This window comes from Podarcis gaigeae, assembly GCF_964106915.1.
Source record: "Podarcis gaigeae genome assembly, chromosome: 1".
NCBI lineage: Eukaryota > Metazoa > Chordata > Lepidosauria > Squamata > Lacertidae > Podarcis > Podarcis gaigeae.
The window spans coordinates 119,648,845-119,666,967 of record NC_139678.1 but is presented as its reverse complement, the minus strand read 5'-3'; the positions used below and the strand labels follow the sequence as shown (position 1 = coordinate 119,666,967).

The window sequence follows — 18,123 nt, the reverse complement described above, 5'->3', positions numbered from 1 at the left end:
AACTTTGGGCCATCTCCGCTCATTTTCCTAAAATTGAGTCCCCCAAAATAGGGGGCGTCCTATGGACGGAAAAATACGGTAGATAGATAGATGATGATAGATTAGATGATAGATACAGTGGTACCTCGGGTTACAGACGCTTCAGGTAACCCAGAAATAGTACCTCGGGTTAAGAACTTTGCTTCAGGATGAGAACAGAAATCGTGCTCTGGCGGTGTGGCAGCAATGAAGTTAAAGGAACGCCAATTGGGAAGCAGCTCCCACGTAAAATAGGATACATCATTCAGCCTTTAACATTAAAAGGAAATAAGAATGCAAGGCCTTGTCTAGGCATTGCAGTGAAAACTCATCCAGCTGTGCTGCAAGGGGGGGGGGACATTTACTGGAAGCAAAATCTTCTGAGTCATAGTCTGCTTCTTATCAAGGGATAGCTTTCTCTCTTCCAGCTCGCCTTTCAGCCCAGCTTCAATGAATCACTCGTATTCTTGATTAAGTATGCTTTTCCATTTGCAGCTGGATAAGTACATCTCCAGTAGATTCTTGTGCAAAGAATATGCCCAGCTGTGTCTGCGGTGTTTGCTTGAAACAGATGAGGGTCCTAATGGAGGATTAGTCAAGCCCCGTTGCGTGTTGTTCCTCTAGAGGAGAGATTTGGATTACATTGGAGGGAACTAATAATAATAATAATAAAATTGTCCAGTAGCACCTTATAGACCAACTAAGTAGTGGGGTAAGTGGATTGCCAAAAGGTAAAGGTAAAGGACCCCTGGCAGTTAAGTCCAGTCGTGAATGATTCTGGGGTTGCCGAATGACTCAGAAAAACTGTCTGCAGACAAATACCGGCTCCCTCGGCCAGTAAAGCAAGATGAGTGCCGCAACCCCAGAGTCGTCCATGACTGGACCTAATGGTGAAGGGTCCCTTTACCTTTAAAATGATCACTGCCTGTATTGCTTTTTTAAATAATAATAATAATAATAATAATAATAATAATAATAATAATAATATTTTTTTATTAGTTTTTACACATATCTTCCAGCATAACATCCTTTCAAATTTTTTGGCTGTAAAGCCTTTCTAATTATGCATTTGGTTACTATAATTATTGCTATAAACTCAAATTTCCAATACATCTATTCTTAATTCTTTTCACAATAATTTATAAATTGTTCCTTACAAAACTTCTTTTAACCCTGCAAGTTATGTCAATTGGTTACTATTGCTTTCCAGATATATCGAAAACTTCTTCCATTCCTTTAGGAAAGTCCGGTCCTGCTGGTTCTGAATTTTCCCTGTTAGTCTCGCCATCTCAGCTGTACAGTAATACCTTGGTTTACAGACGCTTCAAGTTGCATTTTTTTCGGGTTACGGACTGCCAGAACCCGGAAGTATGGGTTACTTCCAGGTTTTGGCTGTTGCGCATGCGCAGAAGCGCTAAATCATGCTTTGTGAATGTGCAGAAGTGCTGAATCGCAACCCGCGTGTGCGCAGATGCGCAGATGCGGGTTGTGAACGTGCATCCCGCATGGATCACGTTTGCAACCCGAGCATCCACTGTATTGCTGTTCCTTATTGCTTTGGTGGCCCTCGAGCACTAGGAGCATAGTCTGGCCATATCTGTGGGCTATGCTACCTACCCCTGTGCATACCTGTGGACTCTGTAATAGAAAGAGATTGACAGTGCAGGAATGAGATGAATGAAAATAGACAGCTGTAAAGTGATAGAGGCTATTTTTGGTGTGCGTGCTTTTCCTTTATAATGGATGAGATTGTAGGTATAGGGGAGGGGAGGAGATTTCACAAATTTGTTCCAGGTCCGGAGAAATGATGCTTGGCCACTGCTCCGACTCTGCATAATGGCAGAACATTGAGTCCAATCAAAGGAAGCAGACGTGATTCACTTGAGGCACACGTTCCCAAGAAGCACGCAGCTGTAGGTCGTCTTCCACTGTTATTGGGCAGCGAGTTCCAGAATCAGTTCAGTACCATGGAGGCTTACAAGCATATGACATGTAAAAATGTGCCTGTTGACATGGATATTTATTATCAGTGCTAGCAACAAGATTGTTAATCTGGTGGGTTTGCCAAAATCCATTTAAAATACATTGTGGAGCGAAGGGGAAGTGCTCAAATTGTGTCAGGAGAAAACCTGGGTTTCTTATGCAATGAGCTCTGAAGAGGAAAGCTCTGGACCCATTTTCAGATGCATGAGGTACCGTCTGGCTGCATCCCAAGTACGCTCAGAAATAATCCCCACTCCAACCAGCTTGCAATCATGAAATTGTACGGTGTGGGAACTGTGCGGATGAGGGAAAAGACAATCATATTCTGACAAATTCAGTTATAATCCAAAGTGCTCCAGAGCTTCCAGTCAGAGAGGTCAGGGCTGGTGTCTAAAGTATTTTCTCCTGGTTACATGCCGACCATAATTACTTCAGCCTTGGCCAAATTCAGCTTCAACTGGCTCATATACAGCTTGCCATCCAACAGGGACAAGCACTGGATGAGCACTGGGATAAGATTTGTTACTGAGAAGCTGAGTTCAGCTGAAACCCTGCACATGCCATGAGACTATTTGCTTAAACAGATCAGGATTGCAGTACCTCAAGGACCTCCTCTCTCAGTATGAACCTACCCGGACCCTGAGATCATCTTCTGAGGCCCTTCTTGGTGTGCCTCCTCCTTGAGAGGTCCAGAGGGTGGCAACACAAGAACAGGCCTTTTCTTCAGTGGCTCCACATTTGTGGAAAGCTCTCCCCAGGGAAGTTCGCCTGGTGCCTTCATTATATATATTTTAGGCAGCAGGCGAACATTCCTCTTCAACCAGGCCTTTGGCTGATTGACATCTGATTCCCTTTGAAATTGTGTTGGGGAGGGAGGGGTTATTGGGTTGTTCATGTTTTTGTTTTTATAATTGTCCACAGCACCTTGTCCATATCTAATTCAAGTATTCACCCACTCATCCTTATCCAGTCATTTACTCTGGGAAACATTACAGTACATATCCCCCAACAATCTGCTGCACTCAGAGATCGAAATAACTCTACATTGACATTGCCAGGGAAATGTCTCTACCTTTCCCCATGAATGGCATTCCAGTCACCTGACTGTAAACTCTGATCCTTTGTGACCTCACTGCTACTTGGAAAACCACATTGTACTATGTAATGGTGGCTCACTACAGTGGTACCTCCTCACTGGAAGGACAGATCCTGAAGCTGAGGCTCCAATACTTTGGCCACCTCGTGAGAAGAGATGACTCCCTGGAAAAGATTGAGGGCACAAGGAGAAGGGGACGACAGAGGACGAGATGGTTGGACAGTGTTCTCGAAGCTATGAACGTGAGTTTGACCAAACTCTGGGAGGCAGTGGAAGACAGGAGTGCCTGGCGTGCTCTGGTCTATGGGGTCATGAAGAGTCGGACACAACTAAACAACAACAACAGTGGTACCTTGGTTCTCAAATACCTTGGTACTCAAACACCTTGGTTCCCAAACACTGAAAACCCAGAAGTAAGTGTTCCAGTTTTCAATTCTTTTTCAGAAGCTGAACATCCAATACTGCTGTCGGCTATTGTTTCCGGGGCGCCTGCTGTGGGATGTGAAACACAGAGCAGTCAAGTACAACATCCCTAGAGTGGACATAAAAAGGGGATGTCTGGACCAGCCAGTTGGAACTTCTTATTTCCTCCTAGGCTGGGACAGACTTCCTCTACGTGTGACCAGAGGTGGGTGTGGCCTCACCTGTGCAGGTAACAAAAACATAGGAGTAGCCGCCATCTCTCTCTCTCTGATTACATTCGTCGAAGAAGCAACATCTGCTTAGCCTAAGATGCTCTCTTGGCTTCCAGCCAAGAGAGGACAAAGGAGCTGTCTCCTTATTGGATAGTTTCCAGGTATATTACTTTTGTAACTTAAGTCTGCATTCTGGGATCCATCTGTGAAAAGAATGAGTGCGTGAGTAAACTCTTTTTATACTTTTATAGAAGACTGTGTTGTATCTATTCCTTTTATGAGGGACTAAAGGGGAATTTACCAAGTAACTTATTTTAGAGGCTTTAGCGAGCCTGAGCAAACACATCTGGTGTGCAAGTTTATAAAGGGGAATGTTACTCTGCTAAATTGGAAAGGATATAATCAAACAATATATACTCTCCTGCATCCCTGAACATCCCCACACCTGCACCAATCAGAAGCTGCCTTTTGGTTTTCAAACATTTCGGAAGTCAATCAGACTTCCGGAGCGGATTAAGTGTGGCGCTTTTGTTTTTGCTATTTATTTTGCGTTTTTGTTTTTGAGGCATTTTCAGTTAACTTGTTTTTGTGACTGTGTGGAACCCAGTTCAGCTACCAATTGATTGTCTGAGTGACTGCAGAAATGGATAAAAGACCGCCATCCAAACAATGACTATCAGTGCAGGTAAGAAAAAAATATATTTTTATTTTTATCATCTACAATTCTGCCTTATTTATTTTATAGTACAGTACATTGATTATTGCTTTCATTTTATGGATCAATGGCCTTGTTAGATAGTAAAATTCATGTTAAATTGCTGTTTTAGGTGTTGTTTTTAAAAGTCTGGAAGGGATTAATCCCTTTTGCATTACTTTCTATGGGAAAACGTGCCTTGGTTTTAGAACACTTTGGTTTTGGAACAAACTTCCAGAACGGATTAAGCTTGAGAACCAAGGTACCACTGTACTTGATTTTTTTGAGGGGAAAGTCATGTAGGGGAAAGTCATGTGAGGGGTCACTTGTCCTTAGCCTTGTCTTTAACAATATCTTCTTTCTTATTAGAGTTAATGCTTGTCATGAAGCCATTTGCTGAGAACGTGATAAGTCTTGGGCTGCACTTTTTGAAAGCATTCTTGGGGATTTTCCTAAATTCCCAGCAGAAACCTTCAACTGCAACAACAACTCTTCATAATCGCAGTGCTATCAAAGAATCTGAAAGATCTCATAAGCACAGAGACCCGTTCTCTCTTGAGTTGCACTTCAGGTGAAAATAAGTCTGTCCAACTACATAAGCGTTGTGTGTGTGTGTGTGTGTTTGAGCTGACTTCATTTGAGGTTAACTGGTTGACTCAATGCCCAAAGAAGTTACTTTGGTTTCCTTAACTTTGAGAAATAGATTGGAACATTCCTTTAGAAAAAAAAGTTCTATTGAAATTCTGGAAGGAATCTATAGAATGGCTTTACATCACTCAGTTCTAAAAGGTAAGTAACTGAGAAGGTCCACGCTCACTTTTCCTGCTAATTCCCAACATTCCTGCCCCCACAGGATAAAGACATCGGAAAGGTTTTAAAGATGCTGAGTGGTTCCAGTGAATTGACAGATTTACCTTGGTTTTAAAGTGAAGCGGACAGTAAATTGATCCAGTTCTCCTTGGCTGATTTATTGGTTCTTTAAAGACTGGAATAGCACATAAGAAAACACTATAGAAGGGAAGGTCATATTTTCTAACCTGCTGGTACAAAAATAGATTTTGTTCATTTGTCAGTAACAAATAGAACTAAATCTTTTTATCTACCTGCCAGGTTCCTCTTGGCTGAAATAAAGAACTCACAATTTTCTCTTCTTTAAAGGTATGAACAATTAATCTTCCAGAAAATGGATGGGCTGGTTACAGTATCACATGCTCCCCTTTGAAAAACAATTCCAAACTAATCCCAAGGGTAAGGGTATTTTAAGAGTGCCATCCTGTGCACTCTTACTGGTAAGGAAGTACCATTAAAATCAGTGTGAATGAACTCTTAATAAACCTGTATAGGATTGCGCAGTGCACCCTCTGACTGTCTGATTCAAGATTTCAAAGGGTACCACCGAAAATGTCCTTCAAAGTCAATACGCCATGGTGGTTATTTAAGGCGAACGAGGAATTTGCAAATCAAGACTATGCTGGTAAATCGTGTCCTCCCTAAAAGAGGGGACGTGTCGCTGTGAGACCTGGAGACTGACCTCCTGGTTGTGGGTGGGTATATTGGACAGCCACACCACCTGATTGGTAGGTCCCGCGTTGCTGGCTTTAATCTGGCCAATGGGGAGCAGTCTAAACAGATTGAGGGACCTATATATACCTATGCATGTGAGCCAGAGCTTCCTCTTTCTGCTCATGCGTTGGAACACTCGCCCACCTCTCCCTACTTTTACAGCATTTTTGCGATTGACCTTGCTATGCCGTTGTGTGTCGTCTGTCATTGGGACAGGGGCATGGCAGGAACATAGGCGCCGACTCCATGGGGCCTGAGGGGGCCCGAGCCCCCTCAAAAATTCGTTTGGGGGGGCTCTGCCCCCCCAATAATTTAAGAAAATTATTACCGTAAATTTCGCTCTATAACACGCAGATTTTTTCTCCTAAAAAGTAAGGGGAAATGTCTGTGCGTGTTATTGAGCGAAAGTGTGGTCCCTGGAGCTGACTCGCCAGAGCGCAGGGGCAAAAATAGGCAAAAATCAGGCAGAAATAAGATCGGGCGGTCGGGGCGGAGGGAAGGCGGAAGCTGCTGCTTTCCTGCATTCTGCCTCAGGGTCTTACTGCCCACCTGCTTCTGTTGCTGCGTTTGCTCAAACTCAACAAAGAGCAGGGAATCCCCTGCCCTCCTGGCAAGCAGAGGGTTAAGGAAAGGATCGAGTCCTTCCTTCTAATTCTTTCCTAGTCACACTGCGTGCAGGCTCCAGCCCACCACCTCCTCCTCTCCGTGCTCTAGGGACTCGCAGGCAGCCGAAACACATGCAGGTGGGAGAGAGAGAGGGGGGGCTGGCTGGGGGGGACTTTTGCCTTCCTTTCCTCCCCCCCCCACCCCGTTAAACTCCTCTCCTGCATTCTTAGCCAGCTGCTTCTCCGCACACCCCTCTTGTGCTTCTTGTCCCTTCTGTGTTTTTCCTTCCCTCCCCATTTAAAACGTGGTGACAAAGCACGGATCCACATGGATCCTCAGGATTTTTGCATTGGGTCACCCCAAATTCACCATCAGATCACATAGCATGTCCATGGCTACAGTCTGTACCAAAAAAATCACGCACCCACTGTTGCCTGGGGCTGCAATGGTGCAAAAATGTGGTTACAAAGCATGGATCCACAGGATCTTTGCACTGGGTCACCCCAAATTCACCATCAGATCACATAGCATGTCCATGGCTACATCTTGCACCAAAAAATCACGCACCCACTGTTGCCTAGGGTCACAGTGGTGCAAAAACGTGGTTACAAAGCATGGATCCACATGGATCCTCAGGATTTTTGCATTGGGCTACTCCAAACTCACTGTCAGATATTAAAAATCTTTATAAAATAGAGAATTAAATACATACAGAATGTTAATTTTTCAGTTTCGAAATATTAGTACTAGTTTAGTACTGTATTTCTATATTACTATAGTACTGTATTAGTTATTTTCAAATACTTAAATATTTTTAGGGTGTAAGATCCAATTAAAGCCCGTTATTTACATACAGTATTACAGTATTTACATACAGTATTAGGCATACTGTATTAACTTTATTAACTGTATTAAAGCATTAATTTTGAGATATTATTTTTATTTAATGAACCCTCAGCCTTATTCAAAGTAAGCTTAAATTAGCTATTTCACTTATTAATCAAAGTGCTATTACTGTGCGACAGCAGTATTTTATGTTTTATTCTTTTAATGATAGTTTAGGATTTATTTAAATATCATTTCAGTCTTTTCAGAGCTATATATTCACTGCTCTGTAATAGTCTATAAGCATAATTGTTACTGTAAATTAAATTAGCTTTTTACGAAAATACCGTGCGTGTTTATGTTTTGTTTCTTTTTTCAAAGCCAAAAAGTGTTTCAGGCTTGTCGAGTTTCCCCGAGTGTGGAGTTATAGAGAGTCGAGTTTTCGGGGTTCTAATGTTGATCATATGACTCTAAAATACTTTTTAAAAACTTTAAAACTCACTAATTTTCATCTAAAATTTAAAAAACTTCCCGGGGCAGGACACCGGTATGGGCCCCCCCCCAATATTTTTTATAAGTCGGCGCCCCTGGGCAGGAATTTCCCCCACTTGGCTGATTGGCTGTTGCCATTTGGATTTCGCCTGCTGCGTAGCAAATCGTCACAACTTGTAAGGTTGCAGATAGGCACTGGTTCATGTGATAGGGATGGGAAAACGGTCTCGCCATCCCTATGTGAAGGGTATTCAGTTAAAGGAATCCAGGGACTCAACTTGGTTTGGTCAGCCCCCTCTCGAGGGTGCCTGTGCCTGAGTCCAGGGGAGCATCTGAGGAGTGAACATAGTCTGTTCCCAGGCTTTTCACCTACCTCAGGTGTTCACCCTTGGCTGACCTATGCTGGAGCCCTGGGTCAACGCTACCTGCAAGGGTGCAGGGAGCTAGTCAAACCAGAGCCTATGCAACCAGTCACTTGCTGTAATCCATAAAGTTATGGCCTAAATTCTGCCAAAAAACCAAAACTAAAATTTGAGTCAAATGTGTTTTTATGTAGGGGAGAGATCTCTGGGTGTGAACATGCAAATGAGGGACAATGGGGTCAGATGCAAACAAAATGTAAGACAAATAATTAGTTCCTTCCTGTGCATATCTTAGAGAAGGTAAAAGTTGTGTATTTTGGAAGCTAGGTGCACCTTAACTTGGCATATTCTTAAAGCCCTTCCAGAGCAACGTTGTAAGGAACAATCCTCTCTTTCTATTTTGTATGTTCCAAATTCACACAAATGGAATTTCGGGACCCCGGGGGCAAAAGGAAATAGAGCTGCCAAAAAAGCACATCGACAAATTGGTGCTTTCCCGAAGTGAAGGGTATGAGGAGAAGAAAAGCTCCGAGACTGTGACAGTGATCTCATAGCTGATAAATCACTTCTCCTTGTCAGTACAAAGGTAAAGGCATCCTGATTGACGTTTATAATCCCCCAGCAATCCTCTCCAGTTCCTGCTTCAAAACTTCCTTAATGGCTTCAGCTGCAGCTCGGGCAATGTTGAATGGGAAAGCTCCAGCACTCAATCCAGAGAATACGTTGCACTAATAAAAATGTTCTTAACCTGCTTTCCCCCACTTGTCAGAATTTGACATTTTAATACAGATTCTGAGAGAGAGACAGAGAGAGCGAACCAGACCCAAATCAAAGGGTGCTTCCAGAGAGTCACTATGTTTTGCTGGAGGGATTCATGTGCATACCAGAAACTTATTTTCGTGCTTTTAAAGTGGATTAACGTCCTTTATTGCCCTAGAGCAACAAACCCACTTTTTCTTAAAAACAAAACAAAAACAAAACCTAGACTTTGTGGGAGTTAAGAAAGTGATGGGAAAATGCACTGAAAACTGTGGGATAAATGAATGAGGAGAAAGAAGACATAAAAACACCCTGCAGGGGAATGCAGAGAAATGCCCCTTGTTGTGCAGCTGCCCCATAATAAAATCAGAATGATTTGTGCAAACAGATTGGGATGAATGCTGAATCAACAGGATGTCTGGTGGAGCTAATAATAATAATAATAATAATAATAATAATAATAATAATAATAATTTATTTATACCCTGCCAATCTGGCTGGGTTTCCCCAGCCACTCTGGGCTGCTCCCAACAAAATATTAAAAACACGATAAAAGATCAAACACTAAAAACTTCCCTAAACAGGGCTGCCTTCTTCTAAAAGTCAGATTGTTTATTGATTACTGCATATTCTTCCATACTCCAATAGATAGTTTTCTATTTCCTTGACATCTGGTGGGAGGGTGTTCCACAGGGCGGGCGCACTACCAAGAAGGCCCTCTGCCTGGTTCCCTGTAACCTCAATTCTTGCAGTGAGGGAACTGCCAGAAGGCCCTTGGAGCTGGACCTCAGTGTCCAGGCAGAACGATGGGGGTGGAGACGCTCCTTCAGGTATACTGGGCTGAGGCCATTTAGGGCTTTAAAGGTCAGCACCAACACTTTGAATTGTGCTCGGAAACGTACTGGGAGCCAATGTAGGTCTTTCAGGACCAATGTCTTATGGTCTCGGCGGCCACTCCCAATCGCTAGTCTAGCTGCCACATTCTGGATCAGTTGGTATGTCACCATACCAAGGACAACCTATTTAGACCACCATTATGTTGTGAACTCAATATGTACTCTGACTTGCAGAAGCATTCCAGGGTCTTGGGCAGGATAGAATTGGCAAATTTTATAAAAGAAACCTGGATATGCATGGGCTAGAATATGGGAGTGGGGGGCAAGATTCACCTAAAGAACCTCATCTACGGAAGCCCTGTGCTAGGCACTTGAGCAAGAGACCTTCCCCCTGCTCTGCACACTCTCCACACCTCCCCAAAATTGGTACTGGGGGGATTGGGAGAAACTCCAGAGCAGCACGTGGGAAAGGGGATTTGACAAGCTGATATGCTCACACAGATGAAACATTTGTAACAGCAGCACAATATTGATCCCACCAGAAAATTCTTAACCTTCAAGCAGGGATGAGTGAATCTGTCAATTTCAATTTCTTCCAGTTTCTCGTCCTCCCCCCCCCCCCCAATCTTAAGTTCCGTTCACAACTGAACGAGGATCCAAAATTCCTGGCCATAGCCCCACCATACTTGTAATGTAACATAAACTCGGTTCTGCAAACTGAATTCTTATTGTGACACACTTGAAATAATTAGCCCAGAGATGGAAAGAAGACAAAGTCCCTACCAGAGAGGAGTGGCAAACCAAACTGATGGACTACGCCGAAATGGCAAAACTGACTGGAAAACTCAGAAACCAAGAGGACTAAAACTTTATAAAAGAATTATTTAGGAGACAGATGGGAACAGATGGGAACATTTATTTAGGAGCAGATGGGAACATCAGCATGATTTTGATTTCATTTGTAGTGTAATAATTACCATGGATAATATGGTCTGATATAAAAAATGGAGTATGGAAGAATATGCAGTAATCAATAAACAATCTGACTTTTAGAAGACATCTGAAGGCAGCCCTGTTTAGGGAAGTTTTTAATGTTTGGTGTTTTATTGTATTTTTAATATTTTTTTGAAAGCCCCCCAGAGTGGCTGGGGAAACCCAGCCAGATAAGTGGAGAATACTTACTTACTTACTTACTTACTAAATAAATAAATAAATAAATAAATTCATTCTTATTATTATTATTAATATTTAAAGTGAGACCCCAGGGAGGAGATGGGGGGAAATCCTGAGATTCAGAGGAATCCCTTTATATGCATATATTTCTCGATTTTCTGTTTATAACTTTGTACAGTGGTACCTCGAGTTACATACACTTCAGGTTACATACGCTTCAGGTTACGGACTCCGCCAACCCAGAAATATTACCTCGGGTTAAGAACTTTGCTTCAGGATGAGAACAGAAATCGTGAAGCGACGGCACAGTGGTGCTTCAGGTTAAGAACAGTTTCGAGTTAAGAACGGACCTCCAGAACGAATTAAGTTCTTAACTCGAGGTACCACTGTATTTGTAAAACCAATAAAAATGATTTCAAAGAAGAAGAAGAAAAGAAATAATTATCTAAAGGGGAAAAAATAATATGATGAACGTACAATACTAAAAATCAGTAAGAAATGGAACAACCCAACAATGATACAAGTATATCCGCCTTTGAGGTAAAAAATGTTTCCTTCCAAATGTGCACATTTTAAAATGAAGTAGTAATTGGAACTTCTCTCATGCCTGAGGCACCTAATCCCTTATGGCCTTCACAATTAAAGTTGGGTAATTAAATATCTATTGGATGGTTTCAGTCTCTTTCCCACATTTCTGTGGTTCACATTTCTCTGGCAGCTCATTTTGGGTTCAGCATCTGAACATATTAATTAAAGTTTTTGTTTTATGATACGAAGACGTCAGTTTAACGACTTGCGCAGACTCTGCAGAAGAAATAAGAACCTCACGATGGGACTGCGAAAACCATTTAGCGGCAACAACAAACCTGGCAATCAATCCTTACTTAGGGAACGCTTTGGGACAGAGACATTTTATGGGGAGGGGTTTTAAACGTGGGCAACAATAAAATTACACATGTGATGATTGGCTCTCCTACGGGAAGGGGGATGTACATATCCTGCTATGGTCAAAAAAATCAGCAGCCTCAGTGATTGATTTAAGGCAGCTCATCTAGACACGATGGTCAGTGGTTTTAAATCTGTAGGGACTATTCAAATCCAGCACAGCTGCTCAGTTTTATAACTCAAAAATATAGCTGTGTCCTGTGTTTATCAAGCAACAAACATGAACTTGAAAGCTGCTTCTGCTTTCAAAATTCTTAGTAGCATTCAGGGAGGACTGGTGGAAAATTGCTAGAAAAGCAGGTCTCTCTGCAGTTAAGACAGGATTATTATTAAGGAACTGTGGACAGAATATGAAAGGTGGCTCATGATTTGTGTCCCCACCCTAAGACAAGCACTGAATGTAGCACAGACCTTTCAGGGGAAAATGGTGTGAATACTCTGGGCATGGAAAAAGGGGAAATAATTCAGCTATTAGGTGTATCCCCAAGGCTGCGCTGGCTTGGGATGATGAGAGTTGTACTTCAGAACAACTGGAAGGAAACTGATGAATGCTATAAGCCACAGGGTAATAAGAGATATGAACTATAAGGACAGCAATGTTATAATCAACACCCAAATCTGACAGTAGCACCATGTCCTTTAAGCTAGCTCTGCCGACCCCTGAGCAATCAGAAAACCCAAAGTATTCCCCCCTCCCCAGTGAAGCAAATATATTTAGTATAGTAGAAGATCAAACCTATCCATTCTGAAGGAAATCAGCCCTGAGTGCTCACTGGAAGGACAGATCCTGAAGCTGAGGCTCCAATACTTTGGCCACCTCATGAGAAGAGAAGACTTCCTAGAAAAGACCCTGATGCTGGGAAAAATTGAAGGAACAAGGAGAAGGGGACAACAGGATGAGATGGTTGGACAGTGTTCTTGAAGCTACCAGCATGAGTTTGACCAAACTGCGGGAGGCAGTGGAAGACAGGAGTGCCTGGTGTGCTCTGGTCCGTGGGGTCATGAAGAGTTGGATGTGACTAAACAACTAAACAACAACAACAGTATTTAGTTTTCAGATCAGATCACTAATAGACTTATTCACTATGTGCCCACTCGACCACTTTCATCTGTGTAATTTAATCTGTGGTTTTAGTTTATAGTGTACACTTTTTACTGTTGCCTTTATCCATTTTGCTTTTTTATAAACCTGCTTTTAAACGTTTGTTTTCATTGACAATTGAATGTATATTTAAAATTTTAAGAAGAAGAAGAATGTTGTTATTGAAGTCACTTGGGTCAGCTTCCAACACATATAAAAGCATAATGAAATATCAAACATTAAAAACTTTCTGCCTTCAGGTGTCTTCTGTTTTATAGTCTTGGAGATTTTATTTACATTCAAGTGTCATACAGACTTGCTTAAATAACTAACACAATAAAGTTAAATTCTAAAGAGGAAAGTTGGATGGCTGGTACTGTTTGTGGCATGTCTATTGTACCATAAACTCAACATCAAGGATAGATGCTGTTGGATAGCTGCTCTCAGAAGGCCCCCACCTCTGTCCTGCTGATGACCCAAAATCTTGGCTCCAGCTACCTGGCTCCAGTGGTCCTCTCAGCACTGGGCAGTCACTGGTTTTCCTTCACCCAACTCTGGACCCTGGGTGCCTGCAGGTGGCGCTTGCCTAGGGTTGCCATACTAAGTTATTGGGCCTTTTTTGGATCTTCTAATGATTTTTTTTTAATTAAAAAAAAATAAACCTCCTTGCCACACATCTTGGTTCTCCTGGACATTTTGCTGATTTGTCGAAAATCCGCTTGGACGCCATTTTCCTGCCCAATTCCCAGACATGTCTGGCAAAACCCGGACATATGATGGTGATGATGATTTGTTGAATTTATATACCGCCCTATATCCAGTGGCCTTAGGGTGGTTCACAGAATAAAATCAAGATATAAAACCGCAAAATACATAATAAAAACAACCACCCAATAAGCCCACCCCCCAGTACATTTTAAAAGGGCATAGGATGTCAATCAGATCAACCAAAGGCCTGGTTAAAAAGGAACATTTTGCCTGGCACCTAAAGGTGTATAATGAAGGCAGCAGGAGAACTTCCCTGGGGAGAGCATTCCACAGATGGGGAGCCACTGCAGAGAAGGCCCCGTTCTCGTGTTGCCACTCTCTGGAGCGCTTAAGGAGGCACATGAAGAGGGGCCTCAGAAGATGATCTTAGGGTCCGGGTAGATTCATATGGAAAGAGGCGGTCCTTGAGGTATTGCGGTCCTGAGCCATTTAAGGCTTTATAGGTCAAAACCAGCACTTTGAATTGGGCCCAGAAACTAATTGGTAGCCAGTGCAGTTGGACCAGGGTCGGTATAATATGCTCAAACAGTCTTGCTCCGGTGAACAACCTAGCCGCTGAATTCCGAACCGTCTTCAGAGACTGCCCTATGCTTGCCATTTTAATTCCCCAGCCATGTCTCTGGAGCTCCAGCAGAGCATCACTTTAGGGGTCCAAAAGCGTTGCAGGGGAATTAAAATGGTGAACACACCCAGCTGTGTTTGCTGGCTTGACCAGTTTTAAAAGAGCAGGCACCAGCAACACCCATCTGTGCTTAACTGTCAAAGTAAGGAGAGGGAGGGGGTCCACTACGGCAAACCTGGTGTCAGACCTGACGGGTATGAATAAGTCATTTAAGGTGATGTAAAATGACAAAATATTGAAGAACATGAACCCACCCCCAATGCCACACTACAGTTCCAAAGGCAGCCAGTACAATTTTTTTTCTTAAGTGAAGCATAAGCTTTTATGGGCTACAGTTTGTTTATTATTTAATGACAGTCTGCTTCAGTGATATGGTAATTTAAACAAAAAAAAATTCCTTCCAGTAGCACCTTAAAGACCAACTAAGTCAGTTCTTGGTATGAGCTTTCGTGTGCATGCACACTTCTTCAGATACACTTAGTTGGTCTTTAAGGTGCTACTGGAAGGAATTTTTTTTTGTTTTGACTATGGCAGACCAACACGGCTACCTATCTGTAAATGATAATTTAAGTTGACATTAGTAGTTGTTTGATTGACAATGAACTCTCTAAGAATTTTTGTTGGTCTTACAAAAGCCGCTTAGCTTCCTTTAAAGTTTATCTGGTATTTACCCTGAGCATGGAACTAAATTTGCCTCAAATGTCACTTCAGGCAACATTTGGAAAATATAACCGAATATTGCTTTCCTCTGTGTTATATTTTGAGACCTTTATGTCACCAGTTTTACTTTTTTCCCTGGGAGTTGTGAATCTAATGGATGAATGTTGCCCCCCCTTACGCAAGATCCGAGATGAAGGGCTAAGCAAACAAACCAGCTGGGATATCCATTTGTCTTCTGTTCTACTTATCAATAAATTTCAAAACACGTTCACAGCTGACATCACTCAAGCCACATGCAGAGTGAAGTTGTGCATTTGTTTTGGAAATTGCTGTAATTAAGGTTAAAGACAATAACTCAGCACTCGCCTGCCAAATTGTAGACAAACCATTACATTTTATGGGAAAGTCTGAACTGAAAAACAGATTTCCTCTACTGTTACTGGAAAATAGAACAAACTGGCCATCTTGCCCTATTAGCATGAGCAAAATACTAACTTGATTCCATAAAAGGAATGGCTCACCAAATGGGTAAGTTGACTCTCGGGGAGACACAACCACCATTACTCACTGACATTTTGCCCCTGCATACGACAGAACATTGTGGTTTAACTGAAAGCATTACTAACTGCAGCGGCGGGACACAGGTGGCGCTGTGGTCTAAATCACTGAGCCTCTTGGGCTTGCCGATCAAAAGAAGAAGAATTTGGATTTGATATCCCGCTTTATCACTACCCGAAGGAGTCTCAAAGCAGCCAACATTCTCCTTTCCCTTCCTCCCCAACAACAAACACCCTGTGAGGTGAGTGGGGCTGAGAGACTTCAGAGAAGTGTGACTGGCCCAAGGTCATGCAGCAGCTGCATGTGGTGGAACAGGGACATGAACCCGGTTCACCAGATTACGAGTCCACCCCTCTTAACCACTATACCACACTGGCTCTCTGGAAGGTTGGTGGTTCGAATCCACTCCACAGTGGTGAGCTCCCATTACTCTGTCCCGGCTTCTGCCAACCTAGCAGTTCGAAAGCACACCAGTGCAAGTGGATAAATAAGTACCACTGTGGCAGGAAGGTAGACGGCATTTCCATGTGCTTTGGCACTCAACATGGTGTCTTGTTGCACCAGAAGCGGTTTTGTCATGCTGGCCACATGACCTGGAAATCTGTCTGTGGACAAACGCCGGCTCCCTCAGCCTGAAAAGACAGTTGAGTGCCGCAATCCCATAGTTGCCTTTGACTGGATTTAACCATCCAGGGGTCCTTTACCTTTTATGTCAGCTGCAATAAAGAAAGTATATGGTTCCGGAGATGATGAGACAAATTCTGAGGACTGCCCATGACAGCAGCCATTTCCTGCAGAAAAAAATATCACAATCTAACTAGGTTCTTCCTACGTCTGGCAGATATCTGGCACTTCTTCTCATCTCCTATCCTCCCACAAGATTAGAATTTCAGAATTCTAGGCATAAATACTACCACCCCCCAAAAAAGTTGCAAAATGGCTATCCCTGTGCACATGCTCAAAACTCTGAGGCTTACTGGCTGGAGGAGCATGAGGGATTATAAGGGGTGTGACTAGAGCCACATAGCGTGTTCTCCTTCAGCGAGAGCACGTGTTGCGGTGGGGTCTACTGAGCCACCCCTTTGTTGCTGGGTAAGTTCTCCAAGATGGCCAGGGGGCATTGATTGGATTGCTGAGTTGCTGGGGCAAAAGTTATGTTGCAATTTTGGTGGGAGGGGTAAAAGGTTTAAATACTCTGCACGCAGCCTTGTACTTTCTCTTTTGCTGCGTGCAACGGATCACCTGCCCACCCGCTCTAGAATAAGGGGTTTGTTGCGTTGACCTTGCTATGCCTGTCATGGGGTCGTCTGCCTTTGAGCAGGGGCCTGGTAGGAATTTTTCCACCTGGCAAATTGGCTGGCTGGGTGGTTTTTGCCTACTGCGTAGCAAATCGTCACAACTTGTAAGGTTGTGGTTAGGCGTTGGTTATAAATCTGGTGGAGGAGGGGTTAGGATAGGCTGGGCCTGCCCCTCCATGGTTGCTGCGGAAAGGGAATTCCGTTAAAGGAATCCTGGGGCTTGCCATCTTTTCGTCCAATCCCTGGAATGGGACTAGGGCCGGCAAGCCTTCGGGGAGCAGGCGGGTGAGAGTTGAGGGTCTGTGTCTCAGCTCCAATTCTTCCCCGACTTGCTTTCCCCCGCACTGTCTTTCGGTGGTGCCCGGAAGTCAGTTCTGTCCCCAGGCGGGGGGACAGATAGTCTTAACCAATGCCTAAACAACCACTCACAGTTTGTATTTTAATAAAGTTGTGGCCAAAATCATGCCAAAAATCTTAAACAAAAATTACGTGTCCGTTGTGAGTTATTTTGGGGGGTGGATTGGGGACCTCAACACGCAAAAATTTTCTCAATTGGTGCATAGCCTGCCATTAACATGGAAAGGAAAATTATGCACTCACTCTAATAACAGTGACATGTAAACAAAAGTGCAGACAATTAGCTACAAATGCTGGTCTTTAAAAAGTTGGATCAAACAGCAAGCATACCACTATAAATTAGTGCAGAAAAGCCCTCACTGAAAGTTTGTTCTCCTTCTTAACAGGCTTTCTCAAACTCTGCCCCGTTTTGAGACTACAATTCCCATCATCCCTGACCACTGGTCCTGCTGGCTAAGGATCATGGGAGTTGTAAGCCAAAAACATCTGGAGGGCCGAGGTTGAGGAAGCCTGTTTTTAAGCATTTCTGAAGTACACCTACCTTATTTTTAATTATTCACAGATACAAGAATGCTCCCATGTTAACTATGTGTCTCTCCCCTTAACTAGGGATATGCACTGAAGCCAGACAAATTTCAAACCCCAAGTTTAAGTGGGCTTGTTCAGAAAGATTTGAAGCTTGTCTGTGAGTGGGATCCTTCTGGTTCTGCTCCAAACAGAATCAGGGGCCGCCTAAGTGATTCAGGGAGATTTAGCTGCTTCCAAAGCTGTGTAGCATGTCTGCAAAAATTG

General features: G+C 43.1%; 1 long non-coding RNA gene across 1 annotated transcript; it reads left to right on the top strand.

Moving 5' to 3' along the window:
- Window positions 1-1,528: 1,528 nt before the first annotated feature.
- On the top strand, window positions 1,529-11,028 carry LOC310833356. Its single transcript, XR_014558653.1, has 4 exons — window positions 1,529-4,688; window positions 4,796-5,215; window positions 8,727-8,860; window positions 10,502-11,028. It is a non-coding gene; the product is annotated as an uncharacterized lncRNA (long non-coding RNA).
- The last annotated feature ends 7,095 nt before the right edge of the window (window positions 11,029-18,123 follow it).